The 19,468-nt window shown below is 47.0% G+C and overlaps 1 long non-coding RNA gene across 1 annotated transcript in view; it reads right to left on the bottom strand.

The window, feature by feature from the left end:
- The window catches only part of LOC129736681 (uncharacterized), a 79,823-nt gene extending 71,318 nt beyond the window's left edge, over nucleotides 1-8,505 (bottom strand). The window contains exon 1 of the long non-coding RNA XR_008733655.1: nucleotides 8,265-8,505. This is a non-coding gene — a long non-coding RNA (uncharacterized LOC129736681). The remainder of the gene's footprint in view (nucleotides 1-8,264) is intronic.
- Between the last annotated feature and the right edge of the window lie 10,963 nt (nucleotides 8,506-19,468).

The following is a 19,468-nucleotide window of genomic DNA, read 5'->3' as shown; positions in this document are numbered from 1 at the left end:
CATCCCTGAGGAAGGGCAGAGGTGGCCAGCCCTCTTTTGCAATGCATGGTAGCCCACAGCATGGTGAAGACGGTGCCCTGGGTACGTGCCAGATGTTCCCTTGTTTTCCTTAAAGGGTAAGGGAGCTTCCCAAAAGAAGACCATGCAAAAGAAATGAAGGACTGAGTCCAAGACCAGGCAAGATCTAATCAGCCCAGCTTAAATTCCTATGTCACATCCAATTAGGCCTTCATCCTAAAATGGGATGCGCAACTCAATCAAGCTGAACCCCAGCACATCAGTGGGGTGGGCTGTCCCACCTCAGGCAAGGCAACACTCCCGAGACCACACCACCAGCAGACAAGTTAGTGCTACCTACAGCTCTTGGGCCAGGTCGGTGGCAGCAAATGCACCCATCCACAAGGCACCACCAAACAAACAGAGTGATTTTTCCTACCTGTCACAAATCTATTTCTCAGTGTATGGGGATTTCCGTAACTTTTCATGCATATGGAGATTTTATTTTTCCCTTCTTTTTCAATTACATGTTTCATTAACTGTCTGCACCTCCCGATTTGCTGATGACTAGCTGAGGTTTCCAGACTGAATTAATGAAGAGGGAAATAAAGCAATAATCTATTACCATTTACAGCTGCCACGGGATGATGCAAAACTTAATCAGTTGTTTGTAAAATACCTTCACTAGCAGGGGAAAAAAGCTGGGAAAAAAGCAATCCCTTGCTGAAGATAATTTCCACCCCATCTCCCTCTCAATTCTCTTCTGAAGAAATGCCTGGGGAAGTGGAAGTCCTCAAAGTGTGTCCCATGGATGACAGCTTTAGGTTTTCTGCTAGAGAAGGCTCCCAAACTCCTTCCAGCAATGCCATTGCTGCTGGCCCTTCCCACTGGTCACCAGACTATGGGATCACTGTTCTTCCAGCCACATACAACCCCACTGCAGGCAAAAGAGCCACCCTTGAGGACCAGAAGATCTCCCTTTGGCTTTGCCCAGCAGCGAAGCATGAGCTGTGGTGGGCTCTCAGCCAGACATGGTGTTATTTGCATCAGAGACCATGCCCTGACTTCAGTCAGTCCTTTCAGCCTTCCCTTGGTTCCCCACAGGTTCAGAAGCTCTCTCTGGTCAGCTCTGCCCATGACAGATGGGTTTAGTCAGCACTACTTGGATGGGCTTTTTGGGAATAAATCCATCAGCCCCATTTCTGACAAGATCGGTCCAATGAGACATGCTGACCTGATGCAGTCGTGCCAGGACTGAGATCCACATAGCTCTTCCTCAAAGACGTGAGCAGCGGGTAGATGCGGACCTCTGAACAAGACAGCCCCTTCCAGTTCACCTCTGCTGAACCATGTGAGAAGCAGCTTCAGTTCACTGTCAGCCATCACCACTGTCCCAGCAGCGTCAGAGGAATTTGGCTGGTCCCACACTCACACGTTCCCCCCTGAGAATACCTCTCCACTCCCTGACTCGGCCCACGTTAATTGTGCATAACATTTTAAAGACCACCCAGCTTGAGCTGCAGAGCATTCAGTGATGGATAAAAATAACAATTGCATTAAGTGAGGCTATGCTCCTTGCCAAAAAGATTAGCAGTGGGAAAACTCCTCCTTTAGGGAGCTTTGCAGCCAAGGACTGGCCTGTAGGGTTCATGACCGACAGCATGCCCCACGTACGTTTAACAGCTATGGGGAAAACGTGGGAAGAATTACAAGACTGGTGACTTCCCCTAAATCTTGCTTTTGTCCTCATTCCTAAAAGGGAGAGCATGGTCAGGTCAGCAATCCCGGCTAAACAGTAGGCAGCTGGCCCTGAGGCTCGTTTATCAAAGATATTATAGGGGGAGCTGGTGGCAGGAAGGGTGTACCAGCCGAAGCATCATCTTTGCCTCCCGTCCGTTTGTTGTTAAAACCAAACCAAGGATATTAGAGAAGGAGGAACAATCACCTAATTTGTTTGTCAAACAGACTTCCACTGAGCACCTCCAGGGTCCATCACTAGCCACCCCAACTTGCCACACATCATCGTACAATGAAGAACCAAGAAGAGGCACGAGCCAAATGATGGAGTACAGAGAACAAGATTCCCCAGAGGTGAAAGATGAATACTGACATGTACACCCACCCCCTTCAGTTATTTTTATTTTGCAGAAATGTAAAAAAAGGAAAAATAGACTTGAGACTTGTTAGGTACAAGTGAATTAACCTGTCACTGTGCTGACGGAGAGAGAGTGCTGTAGGACCCAGAAAGGTTCTCTCACCCATTGCCTAAAAAGCTGAGTGAAAGACCCAATACGCTTGCTAGCTTTGAATATTTAGAAATCTGTTAACAATGCTTCTGTTCCTCAGGTATCTCAAAATCAAGGACGGTGGATTCCAGCCTGTTTAGAGAAAGTATTCAAAAGAGTCAGTTGTTCTGATGTTTGTGGATTTAATGATCCTGCCAGAGGAATGATTCGGGGTGAGCACCAAGAGGTTTGTCCTCTAGACGGCCGATCATCAACTGTTTAAAATTCCTTGTGGGGCTTAAATATTATGTCCATTTTCCAACCCTTTCCAACACTTGCTCTCAAAATAATTCAGGAAAGTCTGTTATATGGCCTTATACCTGTTTTTGCTGGAAAGAGCATTTCAACACTGGACTACAGAGGACCTGGTACTTTATGCACAGAATTGGATTTTTTGGCTGCCTTTCACCCTTCAAATCTAATAAGAGGTTACTTGGCTAATTTTACAGTGCAATGTGGACACCACCTTTATGTTACATTAAAAAAAACAACAAAACAAAACAACAAAAAAGGACTTGTCACATCAGAAACACAGCAAGATCTTGCAGAACCTTTAGCCTAAGATGCAGAAGCTAATGCATGCACCAATTATGTTTTTTGTTTGTTTTCTTATTCTCATACATAATAGCTCCCTTTCCCCATCTCCAGTCAGTTTCTGATCACTGCTAAGCAGCAGCCTTGACACCTTCTGAAGGAACAGTAAAATGTTGGGACAGGAAAGCAGACAGTGGTAATATTTAATGATTAAAGTAATTTCTTTGAATCTCAGACTATTAGGAACCTGCCAAAAATTATTCCAAGTGAGCTAAGAGTTGCATAGGGTGACAACTGTGTATAGACAACCATGACAAAAAAGGTCTCTCAACACCTTCTGAATTAATTAATAAAGTTCCTCCACCACCAAGCCTTCTCCTGAGAGCCCCAGGGCCCAGTTTTCCTGCTTTTGATTGATTTTTACTTAATCACAGAGCTTGTTAGTCCCTAGCAAGCACCCACATTAATGGGGCTGCTGCATCATGCTTGACCTCCTTTGGATTCCATGCAGGGGACTCAGTGATGGTGCCACCCAGCCAGATGTTTCCAACATTGGAAAGAAATGCATCTTTTCTTTTATTGGACACCCTGGCAAGAAAGCCCATGTGGAATGTAAACGCTGTACGCAGAGATATATATTTTCTTTCAGTGTTTATAAACACAGAGCCCAGTTCTTCCCCCACTGGGGTTATACGAGACCAGAATTTATCTATGTTCGAGAACGTACTCCTGATTTACACTGAAGTGAGCAAGCAAATTGTCTGCAGGAAAAAAAATAGACTAGGCAAGCAATTGTCACTTTGCATATAAATTTGAATACACATACAACACAATATTTAGATTACTTGCAATAAACAAACTGGCCTCAATATCCACAAGAACAAACCTCAGATCCAGAGGGAAAGTCAGGGAAAAATACCCTCATCTTCCCCAGCAGAAGGGAGGCTGCTCAGACATGAAAAATGCCCTTGGCAACACCTTGATTTGACATCTGCTTTGACATCCCTGAGCCAACCCTCAAATTTTCTTTGCTAAAAGAGGAGGGCCAGAGTGTCACAAACCATAAGCCCACAGGTCTACAAAGGTTTTTCTGGTTTCTCTCCAGCTCATTGCTGCTCATCCATACTCCAAGCTTCCTTCCCTTGACTCTTCTCCTGCCTTGCTGTGCCCCATCCCATGTTTGCTGCCCCACAGGACCACAGGCTGGTCCCAAGAGTCACTGGAGACAGACTGCTAGGCTGGGTCTGCCTTCTCCCACCCGTCTGCTGGCCCAGCCTTCAGTACCTGCAACATCACCCTGTGATTCTAATGGACGTAGGCATGTGGTTTCTGTTCGTGGGCTAAAAAGCACGAAATCAAAGTAAAATGATTCGATAGCTGGCAAGCATATGGATGATGTAAGAAGGATGGTTAGCATCAAGTGTCCTTACAAGACACTAGAGAAGTCACTAATGTTTTGACATCAAGAAATTTATGATACTTGTGAGGCTGAGCTCTGATAATGATGCATTTTCTGGCCCCAGCACTGCTGTTATTGTTGAAATAACATGAATGTACTGGTAACAGAATAAAGCATTCTATACATATGTTTACACACACTCATATTTATAGATGTACACTCAGACACACAGGAGGGGATAGATAAATATCTGTAGTTCACAAATGAGCAGTTTTAGGAAACTGCAGGACACAAGGGAGGATTTTGTTTAGAGTACAGTTTCCCCCTTTCTCCCTCCAAGACAAGATCTCTAACATCTGTCACCCATGACCTTCCAGCAAAGCTAAAGGGCTCACGAGTACAAACAGGCACCACACAGAAAGGCTGAGCTTTGGTAGGGTGCTCACTTGATTTTGGATGGATGAGGAGAGCTAACTGTGCTCATTCCCTGCAGCTTCTGTCTGCTGCTCCTTTGCCACATTGATTTAAAGGGTTGGGGACACCCCTCGGCCAAAACTGGCCAAAGGTAAGCTTCATCACCAACACTGGATCTCTCTCCCTCCATCCTCACCATTTCCTGACTGTATCTGAATATGGGTGGAGACACCTCACTTTTAATCTTTTTTTAATACTCTTATGGAGGGAGTTGGAGATCATCAAGCTTAATAAAGCTCAATATGTTCAGAAAACATCTCAGCATCTGGTGCTGCATGACAGGTTAAGTGGACGGCCATCAGCCCTAGGGAGAGGGCTACCACCAGAAACAGAGCTTACATTAGCAAAGGCAAGTACGTGCTGCACCCAAAGAAGGGGAGAGCTATCACAGCTTGACTTCAAGCCTAACCACTTCGTTTGGGAGATCAGATTCTCATGATGGCAGGAAAAGATTGATACCAAACATCTTCTCTTGCTCTGGAGGTGGTGCCAAGCCACATAGAAGCACACCCTTCCTTTGCATCAAGCCATGCTCAGAAATCCCTGCCGGGGCTAAGTGGCATTCCAAACCATGAATCATACATGCTTTGCAAGTTCCCATCATAAATGTCTGGCAGCTTAACTTATACTGGGCTTCTGCAGAATGAAAAATGTGTGCCATTTTCCTAGGAATAAAACAAAGCAGGATCTCCTTTCTTCTGTTATCCGTTTGAGGGAAGTTTGGGCTTTCTTTTCAGGCTGCCTAGAGGCATATGATGGGGCAAAAATGTGGGGATAAAAAAAAACCCACCCCCAAAACACTACCTCTACTTAGGATACTCATTCTTTGCAGCTGACTCTTGATTCTGGCCCAACGCCCCTCTTCCTTTGGACTAAGGGAACCATCACAATGAAGTCATATTGGGTGGTCTATTAAGAGCACAGACCTGAAGATGAGCTGAACAAACATAACAGATGCTGTTATAGTTGTTTTGTCTACAAGGCTGGTTCTTCTTCAGTGCCTTTGGATAGCTCTTCACAAAGGCCCAGAAAGGGCAGACAAATTATCCCACAATATGCTGGGATGTGCCATGAGTCCTTGGCATCAGATATATGCACCAGGGACAGGGTGGATGCTACAGTCTGAGGATTATTTTGCAGTCAGTTTGCTCTCACAAGCTAGCTAGACTAATGTGAAGGATCAGGGGTATAGCTCACTGCAGTGAGCTGTGCTTGGGGCACTGCCAAGCACCCCTAGTGAGGTGGCAAGAGCAAACTTGCTGTGAAAGACAGCTAGAAAGCTTCTGCAGAATAAGTTTTCTGACTTATAAAGCATAAAATCAAAATCCTTCCCTGGACAACATCCCTTTTGTTTAACGGGGAAAGTAGTCCTGAAAAAGCAAAGTTTTTCTTTGGGAAGACTTGAATGGCCAAGCCTTGGGAGACGGCTGTGAAAAGTGAAGTCAACAATCAGGAGGAAGGTGAATCTGAAATGATGATCAGAGGGCTGGAGCCGCTCTCCTGTGAGGGCAGGCTGGGAGCTGGGGTTGTTCAGCCTGGGGATGAGACAGCTCCGGGGAGACCTTACGGCAGCCTGCCAGGGCCTGAAGGGGCAGCGAGGAAGCTGGAGGGGGCTTTTTACAAGGACGTGTGGGGATAGGGCAAGGGGCAATGGCTTTAAACTGACAGAGGGTAGGTCTACATACAGGTATTAGGAAGGAATTCTTTGCTGTGAGGGTCTGGCCCAGGTTGCCCAGGGAAGCTGTGGCTGCCCCATCCCTGGCAGTGTTCAAGGCCAGGCTGGATGGGGCTTGGAGCAACCTGGGCTGGTGGAAGGTGGCCCTGCCCGTGGCAGGGTAATAGGAACTAGACCCTTTCCAACCCAACCCGTCCTATGAAGTACTCCATCCAGGAAAGGCCCTCAAGAAAATAAAACCTATTTGTTGCAGATTTTCCTCCTCTTTCTTTATTGAGAGGAGGGGGCCCTCTACACAGTCATCCACATAAGGATCAGAGTCCTTTTTTCACTCTGCTCCACATGCCACCAGTTTACACACCCATACACAAAATCCTTTCCCTGCAGACATGAGCTGCACCCATCCACACCCCTTTCCTTGCCTCCAAGTCCAGCTGCCCAGTGGAGACCTCAAGCCTTGCAAGGCAACCTTTCCCAGTTTAATTAACCCCCCTCATTCAATCCCTCTGACCATGCTGCAGTAACAGCAGAAAGGGGAAAAGAGCTGGAACAACTTGACTAAATTCCTTGTGCTTGAGAAAAGCCCTTGGTGGGGGTCAGGAGCTGCAGACCATTGAGATACCCAGCCACTGGAGACATGCCCACATTTTGAGAAATAGGTGCAAGATTAAGGGGTATTTTTCCATGGTACAAAACAAAGAGCACCACTCAGATACATGTTAGTTAAAAATAAATAAGTCAACAGAAATCTCTTTCCAGACCAGCTCAAGGTGAAGCTGAAGACATTTCTCTCCCAGTTGAGGCAAAGGATGTTGCAGAAAAGCCCAGCTTTTGTGTGAAGCTGAGCACCACACAGATGCTGTTAACATAAATCTCTTGTCTGCACACGGCAAATGCCCTAGGGCTAAACACGGATCCAAAGCAGTCAGACCTCTCACCCCCTAATCCACAAAAACCAGGAAGAGAAGAGCGGGTGCAATGTGAGGGAGGGAACAGAGCAAGGGAAAGGAGCAGGGACTGCCATGAACCCAGAAGGGTTCACCACACCGAAGCTCCTACACAGCAAACGCACTAGGACTCTGCTCAAGCATCATTTTGCTCAGTGCCACCCACCGTAAATTCGGGGCAGCCAAAGGACACGCACAGCAGGTCCTGCCCTGGGTCCTGGCCCTCTTGAAGCCAGCAAGACATTTGCCAACAATGCAGCAGGCTCCGGAATGGGCTTCTCATCCAGACACTCAGAGGTGTTTTAAGTCACAAACCCATCAAAAGGGGGAAAAAAAAAAAAAAGAAATAATTCAGTGTTTGTTTTTGTTGGATCCCTTTTTTTGCCAGGTTACTGACTTAAATCAGGGTCCAACAAGCACTGAAGCCAGCACAATGTAAAGAGTGAACGTGCAGGACTAGAGCAAAGATGATAAAAAAGGGAAACCTCACTTCTTTTTCTTTTGTTAGACAGTAAGATTGCCTCCACCTGCCTTCCTAAACTCAAACCCTGGGAGCTAGGATGGCAAGAAGGAGCCAGGATAGCAAAAGACAGCCAGCTGCTACCAAAACCACCAGCCAGTAAATGCAGAGATTTAAGAAAACAAGGGAAAGAAGCAAAACACAACCTGCCCAAGAGTCAAGTTCTGGGTTGGGCAGCCTAAGAGCTTGATAAAGCCAGCTAGAAGAGATTGCCCATGCAGATGCATTCACAAAAAAAAAGGGGCTATCTGGAACCATTGCCTTTGTCATCAAGATCCAAATTCCAGCCTAGACTCTGCATGGGAGAGGAAGAAAGCAGCCACTCAGAAGCAGAAGGTGAAAGGCTCTTTCCACTTCTCAGGTTGATCCTCAAAGACAGAACATAGGAAACCCTAAAATAACCTTCTTGAAACATCCTCAGGCACCTACTCACATGTTACAGAGAGCTGGTATCCGATGATCATGATGGAGATGGTCTTGCACAGGCTCCTGGAACAAGGAGGGAATGAGGAATCCAACAGTTACTCCTCTTCCAGGTGCTGGCACCTGCATAGATAAGTCTTCCTAGGGGGAGCGTTGACAAGATGCTCTCATGTAGCGCTTCTTCCTGTGAGCAAAAATTGCTGGGCTGTATTCACAGCATTTGCTGTGACATTTGAAAGGGGTAAAGCAGGAGAGAACAAAATAAAAATGATTGAGAAATGGTGAAATAACTTGAAAAATTAAGTAGGAAAAGCAGAAGAAAAATGTTCTTGGAGCAGATGGAGCAAGCTGCATCTCTTACCTGGCTCCCTGTGGTTTCACCATGTCTACCCACTTAACACACACAGGGGCTGGTGAAGGACAGGCCCATAACTGCTTTTCCTTACAACTTTGTGATTTTGTAAAACCCCCTCTTCCCTTCTCCAGAGCAAGAAAATCCAACATTTCCAGTCTCTAACTCCCTGCCTCCCACCATTTCACCTGTACCTACCTTCACCATGCTCCTCCTCAGCTGCAGAGGCAAGAAGTGCCCCCAGTGCTCAAGACCAAGGAGCACCAAAGCTTTATTTATTGGCAAAAGGCACCCTGCCTTGTTCTCATCACCCTCCTCCTGCAGGCTAAAGGTCTTAAAGCACCTGCTCCCAGCACCTGGGGCCCCATTGCATTTGCTACTACTGAGCATCTCTTGGACCAACACCTCCTGACTTGGAGCTTGGATATCACCAGGACTCAATCCATAAAGTTACCTTTTCTTGTGGGTGTAGGACTGTACAGGTTCCTCTCATTTCTAAAAGACCCCTGGTTTCTAACGCAGTGATATAGATCCCCAGGGCCCCTACACCAAGCTCAGGCTTCCCTTGCATGCATACACAGGGCCTTCCTAAATGCAAGCAATCAGACACACGGTGGGCTGGGCAATAAATAGGGTGGTCCCCACTGTGCCAGGGATTTCTGCCTGCCTCCTGAGCCGTGGAGGTTTGCTTTCCATAGCTAGTTACCACAGCTTCACTTCTATTGAAGATTACTGCTACCTTTCCCAACTCTAGGCTTGTTAAGCTGGACAGGAAAAAACAAGGCATAGCCTAGCTGAGACAGCACAGGCAGAGATAGGAAGAGCAAGAAGCAAGCTCAGCTGATGTCCTCAGTAGCCCCATGCTAATGCAAACAGCCATAAAAATCCTCCTTCTCCTCCTTTGCTACCCCCATTCCCAGACTTACTGCTGGCTCAGCTCCTGCCCTATATCCTCTCCCGAGGCAGCTCCACCCCATCGTCAGGATGAAGTCCCACCTTGCTCAGCCCCATCACTCCCCTTGAAGGGGCAGCTCTGGGTGCTCACTATGGGGCTCCCCCAGCCCCACGCAGCTAGTGTGCAGGCCAGGTAAAAGCACAGGCAATGTCCCTTCCCTTGGGTCAGCTCTATCAGCCACATGTGTTTTGAGTTAAGACGGGGTAAGTTTCCAGTAAGTAATGCCCACACAGTCCCCTGGGTAGTACCAAAGTCTGAGATTAATTGCAACAAGAAGTCACACGTTTTGTACTGCTGTTAGCAAGATTCAGCGCTTAATTGAATTGCGAGGCCCCTTGAAAGCCTAAAGGCAGAGTACGGTTGTAACTCCCAGCCTTTCCTCAGGGGTCTTGAAGCGCCGCATAAGCAAGAACATCACTGTTGCTGTTTCAGCAACGGGGGAAACTGAGGCAGGGAGGTGATGTGACCATTCCTGCTCATCCAGCTGGCCCATGGCAGAGAATCCATCTTCCCAGAGTTACGGTCCAACCTGAGATCCACAAGACAAAAACCCATCATTTTCTGCAGCTCCCTGTAGTGAACAGCCCATGGTGGAGACCCACTCTGAGCAGACTGCCCCTGATCAAGCCATGAGGATTCCTCTTTGCCAAATGTTCCTGCAAGGAAGATTGGTCGGATTTTGCAATCTACAAAGCTCAGAGAGCTCAAAACTTTTATTCCAGATTATATCCAGAAGTCAGATATTTCAGTTAAGACTGGGAGGTGGGAGTGGGTGGGTTCGTACTTAGAGAGCTCTTTATCAACACTTGACATAGGGGATGTATCAGAACAATTTTGGCTCCCAACAGCAAAGTACCCACTGACAGGTAGGGCAACCATGTATTCAGCAAGCAGAGGGACATATTTTTGGAGAGCAACACCCTCTCCTTTAGGTCCCCACTGAAACCTTATTCCATCCATCTTTGTCTTTGAGAGGAAGATGCTGAGCTTTGCGAGCATGGGTGTCATCTGGACCGGGCTTGAAGATACCACTGCAGCCCAAATGGCAGCCACCTCATGTTTCCTCACCCTGGAAATACTCTCTTTGCTGCATCCTTAGGGAGTAAAGTTTTAATCACCCAGGAGATGCCTCTTGCCTGGCTGCCGGTTCATGTAGTTCAGTTTGCACCAGAGCATGCTCACCTCCCTCCGGAGGGTCCCGAGGTCCATTTGCACACATTGGCCCCTGGATCACATTCCCCTGGGCGCGAGCTGAGCACAGGGAGTGAACAGATCGGATTTTCTAGGAGGTCCCTGAGTAAGGACCAGAGTGCTTCCATGTGAGCTGGGCACAGCAGGCATGGCTGCTCCCTGGTCTCCCAGCATCGCTCTATGCAGAGGTTTAACGCTGGCGATTCACATCTCATCTGGGAGAAAGGTGAAAAGCTAAACATCTCCCCATGTATAGAGATACATAGCCCTGGAATTCCTGTTTATAAAACTGCAATCAGTGCAAGCGCAAATTAGGTAGAATCAGTCAAGAGTAGGAAATGGCCGTCAGAAGTTTTTAGTTTTTTTTTTTTTAATTTAAAAAAAGAAAGGCAATTTAAAACCGCTTTGGCTGCTGAGCTTTCATAAAAGCTTTCCAAGACTGCATTTCTATGTTGCGTGTCACCATGGAAGACACACGAGATGTAGTGAATTCCCCCAAGTTAATTTGAATTATGCCACAAAACAGATGTGTTCTTTGGTGCACAGAGAACCTTTTTTCTTCAATTTCAAAATGACTACTGCCACATCCGATCAGCTCTTATTATCCCACTGCATCGTCTGACGTGACATAACGAGTCATGACACCCTCGTATATCATCAGGAGAGATGGTAGCAACTCCGCCAGAGTTGAGAAGAGCAGCTATAGCACTGTCGTGTCGTAGGAGCAGGTTTGATGGGAAGCTGGGGCTACTGTCGTGAAGGTATTTGGGAAAGGAGAGATTCTCCTTTCTGTAGCAATTAAGACCTTGCAATCAAGCGGCATGCAGGAACGAAGGAGGTGGAATTAATCGGTGAATCGTATGGAATTTCACCCTCTGGGCTCAGCTCCCAACTTGTGGGAAAAGACACAGATTTAATCAGAAGCTTTGAAAGCAGGAAGAAATCATTAGAAACACCCAGCCTGGCCGCCTGTGTTAGAGCAGGTTGTACTTTTCACACAGAAATTCCTTGTCAAGTCCAATAACCCAGGGCTGAGGAGGAATCTGCCACTGCATAGAATCTGCCACAGATAGAAGCTCAAGACAAAGCTGAGAAAAAAGGCACAAGATCCTTTGGGCATGTATTCCAATGGTTAAACCCCTCTCATCTTTAGAAAGCATTAACCTAATGCCAGTTTTCTGACTTCACCTTGCAGTCGGTGTACCTCGCCAGGTCCCCTGCTTGGTTGAGGACACCACAGCCAAAACTCGGTGACATGCAAATCGCTGATCCAGGCAGCAGATTTGTGGGGCCATGAGCGCAGGGACATCCAGAGATACTTTCTAAGTGCCCCGTGAATCTAGAAGTAGCACCGTTCCCTCCTACAACATCCTCCTCTGAGATCTTTCCACCTCCAAGTGGTAGTTCAAGGACTGCCACCAACCACGCTTTCCTGCTCTTCCCCTGGATGCCTTCAGAGCCCAGGTACCAAACATTTCATGTTTGGTGGTTTTTCCTTGTCTTATCACCACATTTCCAACTTTTTCCGTGCCTCCAGATAAACTCATCAACTGTAACATTCAGTTTCTCCTTCCCACTCTTGTCACGCTGAGTATAGATAACCATGACCATGGAAACGCCCTTCAGCATGACCTACTGTTGATTTAACCAGTTGTCCCCCTTAGAGCCTATAGATCCTCCCCATCAGCCCGTATCTCTCCATTTCTGCTATTACCGTGGCTCGACTGAACCCTAAGCATACAAAGGTACATTTGCACGCTCATGCTTGCAGGGCAGCAATATCACAGGGTCATGTCTGATTTTCCTTTTAGGTAAGCTGCTGTTGGAAGAGCTCAGTGCTGAGCTGTACGGTAAGTTTTCCAGATGTGAGTCATTCTCTGCATCACATATGGGGGGAAAAGTCCAATTTTACAGCACTTCTGGTGAAGGAATGCAGAGAATGTGTTGTAAACACTCCCCCCATCAAATAGGTGGTAAATTGAGCCATGAACGTTTGAAACACTGTACTTTGGAGAACTGGTGGGAATGACTTGGAGTTCTGAGGCTCTTCAGTCAAATTGTTTGTTCCTTCCGTTCCTCAATTTCTTTTTGTTGTATTTCAGATGACGAGTGAGCTTTTCCTCTGCCTTACTCTCCTGGTATGCTGTAGTGGTTACTCACAAGGTGGCTACCACAATCAGTAAGCAAGAAAAAAATTGTGGCTCTACCTATTTTGTCATCGGCTCTACAATGGCTCCCTTAGGAAATCCTGGCCTGAACATGGCCAGGGGCTGCCCTGGAGAGCACCTTTCTGCCTGTCAGATGGAAGACGGGTGTTTTCCCACCTTTGGAAGATCTTTATCCATAAACAGGCAAACAAACAAACGACTCAGCAACCTTTCTTCCCCTAGTGAAAATATTTTAACTATCCTAGATAAAGGAGCCAAGCTTGACAAGGCATTACATGTGCTTTTCATGAATTTTTGCAGAAGGCGGTTTCTGGACTGCCTGAAGGAATGCACTTACCATGCTGTTTCCCCTATATAAAAACACTGAATTAGCATTTCTCCCTGTGATTCTCAGTGTAATATTGCTGTGTGCAGAACAATACAGGATAAGTAAAAACCCATAAAAAAGGCTCTCATAAAACTGCGCAGTGCTTGGGTTTCTTTCCTTAATCTCTTGACTTCATCAGTTGTTCCATCTACTGATGGGAACAAGGGTCTCCTCCACAGTGCTCGTACACTTACCAAAAATCTCTGCTCTCCAAGAGACAAGGGGAATAGGTGGCCATCAGCCAGCTAAAAACAACGATCCCAAAAAGTATCGGGAGACACGATCCCTGCTTGGTCTGAGTCACTATCAGGCGTGGTGTTGGCAATAGGAATATGGGACACCCCCTTGGATCCTACAGAGAAGCAGACCAAAGGAGAGCAAGGCAGCATTAACAAGGGGAACATAAGCATGTTGTGTTTTTACGAGAGGCCAAAGAATGTCAGCTGGGAGCCAGTCTTCAGGGTCCATCTAATTATTCCTTGAGAGCTTTTAATTCGCAGCCGGTTCTGTTCCTGTTTAGTACCTGGCGTCTAATTTATGGGACAATGTTTCTTTAAGACTGGCATTAAAGTGCAGAGGTAACCATTCAGGGTTAAGAAGTTAGGCATTACATTCAGATTAGTATTATCAGATGACCTGAAGCAGGGGTTGTATTAAAAAATGCCTTAATTAAAAAATACAGGTCAGAACTAGTTTAAGCTCCAAACCTCCAGTTATATTCACTAATTAGAAGGCTTGGACGCATGCCTCAGAGTGATGGATGAGCTGTATCTGCCTCATGGCATCGCATGAAGAGATGGGACATGGCTCTCCAGGCATGGGGCTCAGGCAGGATTGCGCCAGCTTTCTTCATTTCAATTCACTTCTCTTCCTGCCCCTCCCGCCCTCAGAAATTAATGGACCGCAGGCATTCAGGAACCAGCAGTCAGCAGGGCACTAACTCCTCTTGGTTGCTTCACTCTAAACTTCAACTCACGCGCTGAAGCCACGCCAGCAGTTTTCTCACAAAAAGCATAGACAGACTATAGTTGAACACGTTATCAACTTACTGCCAAACCTCCAAAGCACCCGTGCAGGGGTCAGAAGATGTATTTCCCTGCCTTCGCCCAAGCAGAAGGTTTTTCGCCCTGAAGGATGCCCTACGCCTCAGCAGGGTGTCCTCAAGGTCTTCAGACTTGCTCTGACAGAGGTCTACGTCTTGTGCACAGGAACGGTTTGCTGGGGGACAGACCACAAGTAACCATGTCTAAAGCTCATGGGTTGAGCAATCCTGAGCAAAAGGCAGGTGTTCAGTCTCAGTCCCAATGAATGTCTTCTGGTTTTCACCAGACAGCAGGCGAGGGCACCACGCCGACCATCTACACCCCATCCACAGACATGCGTACCGATGCCCTGCCTGGTTCAGCCACAGGTAGGCAGTTTGTGGCTAGGATGCAGGTTTTATCCTAGTCTCCTTGGGACCACCGTACAACACAAAACCATCACCAGAACTGCCAAAGACATGCTCCAAATCCAGCATACTTCACTGGATGGTTTCAGGCAGTTTCAGATGAAGTCAGACCTCTTGGCTGTTCCTTGTCAAAGGAAAGCAAACCCTCCCCACGAACCTCACCAGAGCAGTCCTGCTTAAAACGTCTAAATGTCCACCTGGCATCTGGAAAAAGCTGCTTTTTCACTCAGAGAAAAATCTCATCATTTGTGTGAAAGAATTGGAGAATGCCATGGGGAAGAGACAGGGTGAGGAGCTGAGCCTCTCACCCTGGGAGATTAGAGACCTACAACACTGGAAAGCAGAGAAAGCAAGCCCTTCGCCAGGCTGTGGGCTAACAGCTGCAGGTTTTACCTTTCACATTAACTGTTCAGATGCCAGAAACCAGATTGTGACCTCAGTAAGAAGCTTGCAAAAAAAAAAACCCCAAAACCAAAAACCTGAAAAAAACTACCTTCCTTTTTTTTTCCTTTATTTTTTTCTTTTGACTACAGCATATTACAACCCATTGAAAATTCACATAACTTGCCTGTTTCATTTGTTTATTTGCTGCACTAAGTAGAGGTTTTGCTATATAGCTTGTAATTCCTTTGGGAAAGTAAATTGGTAATCTGATAGAGAAAGCCACAAATGGAAGAAGGCCTTCCAATTTAGAGAAAAAGAACATTTCCTTGCAGAAAAAAGGTTCATTACTCGGTTATTTCAGCATGCAAGCAAATTTAGTGAGTTCTCAGTAGGTATTTCAGATAAAATGGGAAAGGGAATTGTCACAGTGACAATTGATTTGTTTGGTGTCAGTTCTGCTGTGCCCTGTCAGTGTGCTTCTCCATTAAAGGACATTATTGCTGTCCTCCTGTTTCATTTACATAATGAAAACAGATGAGCTGTCAAGGCCTGTGTGGCACAGCACCTCATCCCCTTCCATGCTGTAGGAGGAGAACGCGAGGTGGTCACTGTCCCACCACCTTGTCAATCTACCTGGGGTGCACCTCAAGTGACAGCAGCTCACCTTTATTAGGCACCGCATCAGGAGGCACCAGGCAATCAACCCTAAATTCATCCTGCCCATCATTTCCATCACCCTCACTCCTGCAACACAAGGAATAAGTCAGTAAACATCTCTTGCATTCAACAACAGCAGCAGAAACGACCCGGAGCCCCCACGGTGAGATTAATAGCCAAGCACCACGAGATCTGTAGGGCAAAGAACATCTCCATCAGTAGCAATTTGTACGGCCCCTTGCACTGTGTGGCTCTAATCACTGATCAGAGCCACATGGTCTCCAGCTTGACAGATACTACATTTCTTTATAATCCCCGTTCCTTTTGTAATCCCCATGGGCTCCAGCCCGTGCCTGGGGAGCTCTACATGCAAGTGCTCATGCGTGACGGAGGGAGAATGTTGCGAGCCGCTGACAGCTGAATGCGTTAGGAGATCATTGAGTCAATGGCATCTTCCAGCCAACGTGGCTGTAAGACTCCAGCATCCCAAAAAGCTGCAGATGAAAGAAACAAAGAGGCAACATCTCCTTTTGGAGAGCATCATCCGGGTGTTCGGTCCTTTCCTGACACACTGGAGCACACACAGAGGATCAAAGCAGGCTTTCCTCCATCCCAGATTTATTACTGGAGAAGATGTCTCCTAGGAAGCCGACGGGGTTTCTGGTTCTCATCTCCTCCTCCCTGCAGCTGCCGCATCGCTCAGTGTCACAAATTGCATAAATCAGCATTAATAGCCGGGAGATGAAAGCATAAATAGGCCGTCAGAAAAGTTATTGACTTTCAAGGGAAAATCCTGCCCTGACGGGCACCCTGCAACCTCCCATTCATTAGGGGGGAGATGGAAGGGGTGCATGTCAAGGCGAACACCAGCCCTCGGGACGCAGGTTTCACTGATGGCAGGTCCAACTGATGCAGGCGCCTGTGGGTCACATGGGAAGATGCTTCAGCCCTATCTGCTTCCTGCTAGCTGAAATTCAGGTTTAGCAGCTACCCACTACTTAATCACCTCCAATCCCATCCCCACCTCATAGATCCCGGGGATTCAAGCACCAGGAGAGCTCAAGCAGGACAGTGGTGCTTGTAGTGAGGTTGGCAAGGATAAACCACTGAGAGCATCAGACTTTAGGAAGACGCTGAGAAATCCCAAGTGCCTAGTGAGGATGGGGGTGAGGGGGAGAAAAGCTAAGAGCAGAGCACCGAGCCTTTAAATCCCAAACTCTGCTTCGATACTTGTATCTTAAAATTTTCTGTTCTTGACTTGCAGGTGAGAAGCCTGGCTTTCTCTGTTAAAGTGGCAGCAGGGAATCTTTCTAAACTGCCTCTTTGAAAGCTGTGAACTGAAAATGAAGAACCCACATGTATTCGTATTTAAAACTCTGGGATATTAAACACTGGTCCTGAGCTAAAAGTGGGGAGAGTCCTCAAGGGGAAGCTGACTCCCACGGCTTCATGGCTCAGCTTTAGCACACCGCAAATGAAAAAAAACAACCACAAACCAACAAGCAAAACTGATTTGAAATAACCCTGAACCCCAAACGGAATTTCCAAGAGCTTCACTGGAGGATTTGCACTCAAACTGCCACCCAAGGGAGCGGCAGGACCAACATCGCCAGGTATTTGTACCAGAACACCAACTTTTCTCCAAGCAGAAGACCTCCATCTTTTCCCCCTCTCTCATATCTCGCTTCTTTTCACATCACACTTAGGCTTTCCTGGGGCTGCTTCTCCACTGTAACAGCAGACAGGAGGAATGTGGCACACCAGGTTTGTTTGGATAAAGTGAGAAGGGGGGATTACCATTAGCTTTCTAATGGAAAACTGGCACCGCAGTTAGCTTTTAGATCGGTACAAGGTTCTGTAAATAAAAATTGGATACAGGAGGGGGAAGCCTCTGAATTCCCCAAACAGCAAATTACCGATACTCCAGGAGGAGTGATTAGGCAGGATGCCAAGCCATCACTAACATTTTCCAAAAATAACTAAGTCAGAAGTCCATAAACGTAAGGAATTTCTAGCACAGAAACTACAGCCCACGTGTTCTCCAACAACCAGCTAGGAGCAACCCTGGCAAAGCCCGAAGTGATGGTGGGACTTGTGCCACTGACTCTGGTGGTCCTGGAAGCCAGCCCCAAGGAGATGTTTACGTGGCCTGTGTCACAGCTAAAGCAAGCCACCTTTTGCCCGATGCCCTCTTGCAAATATTTTCCTGCTGGTGAAAAGCAAAACAGGAGGGAGAGGGGTTGAAAGGAGCTAAAGGCTAAGTTCAGCTTGCTGCTGTATCCCCTGACCCTGTAAGCCAGACCTTTAGCATACCAATGGGGAAACCAAGCGGAGAGCGTTAAATCCTCACCCATCAAGCCCACCACAGAGATGCGTTAGGCTGACAGCTGCTCTTCCCACTTGAACTGCTACTGAGCTAGTAGTAGTTTAAGGGTTGCTGAGATAGCCCCTCTACTACCTTGCAGCGACTGCAGTGGGTGAATACTCTTTCTTTCCAGAGATAGCTCTCTCTCCGGCACCACTGTCTGCTCTGCATAGCAGGGGATTTTGCAGGGAACAAAGATACAGAAATACAACTGTAAAACTACTTTTAAAACCTGCCAGAAACAGGCACGGAGCTGGGAAAAGCTTCCTATCCCTTAACACCTTTTGGGGTCCCAGTGCTGCGGCCGCGTGGCAGGGCAGTCACTGCCCGGAGGAAGGAGGGAGACCACAGAGCTACAGAGGTGGAGAAACACGAGTGGATGCTACAGCTCTTCTTACAGATGCGCATAGCATCAGTCAAGATGACTGCTGCAGAGGTTTTCTTCCTAAAGATGACTGCTGCAGAGGTTTTCCTCTTCTGCTTGCAGACAGTCTGCTCCTGCTGCCCCACATCTGGCAGTGCAATTAGGTGGCAGCATTTGGGGAAAATCCTAAGGACTGTACATTTTCTGTCATGCGGCAGGCACAGTGTATGCAGCTAGGTCAATACAAGATGACCTGTGACATGCCACATTTGAAATACCGTATCTGCACACTTGTTTCTCACCAAGCCCAGCTTTGCTCGGGCCATTGCTTAGCTGAGATGAAACTCAGGCCGTAAAGCAGCTCAAGGTTTTTTGCTTGGAGATGCAGAGCCATCTATGTGGAAACATTTGCAAAGCTCAGTGCTTTCCTCTAAGCAACCTCAGGAGGAGAGTCCAGCGGTCAGACTGAGAGTTTAGCACAATTCCTATATAAATTGTACTCTTCCAGCGATACAGCTTTATTTTGCAAAGTGATAAATCATAATCTCATTAGCTTGGCTCCTTTAGTGATGCAGAACACCCCCTATCTGATTGGCAAAAGGAGGCAGGTTCCAGAAAGCGAGCTTGCATTCCCATTAAAGCATGGGCAGTATTTTTTTCAGCCTTCTCCTGTTTCAACAAGACATTAGTATGTACAATATGTGCTCTGCAACTAGTTTGATCTAATCCTCTTCTTTGTTTGCCTTTCAGCATTGCAGCTTTTATAACTAGTATGGCATTAGCCTGCTGACAAAAATGCAAGGCTGGCTCGCTCCATCTAAGTCATAAGAGCCACAAGCTTCAGTTACGTGTGACAGCACTTCTAGAAGCAAGTCCTGTCCTGAGCAAGGTCCAGGAGAAGAGCCTGGGATAGGTTTTCATCGTCAGTGACAATACAGGGCATTAGAGGAGAGAACTGATG

The sequence above is a fragment of the Falco cherrug genome, chromosome 8 (genome assembly GCF_023634085.1).
Source record: "Falco cherrug isolate bFalChe1 chromosome 8, bFalChe1.pri, whole genome shotgun sequence".
Classification (NCBI taxonomy): domain Eukaryota; kingdom Metazoa; phylum Chordata; class Aves; order Falconiformes; family Falconidae; genus Falco; species Falco cherrug.
Note: the sequence above shows the minus strand (reverse complement) of the source record. Positions and strands in the feature narration are given on the sequence as shown.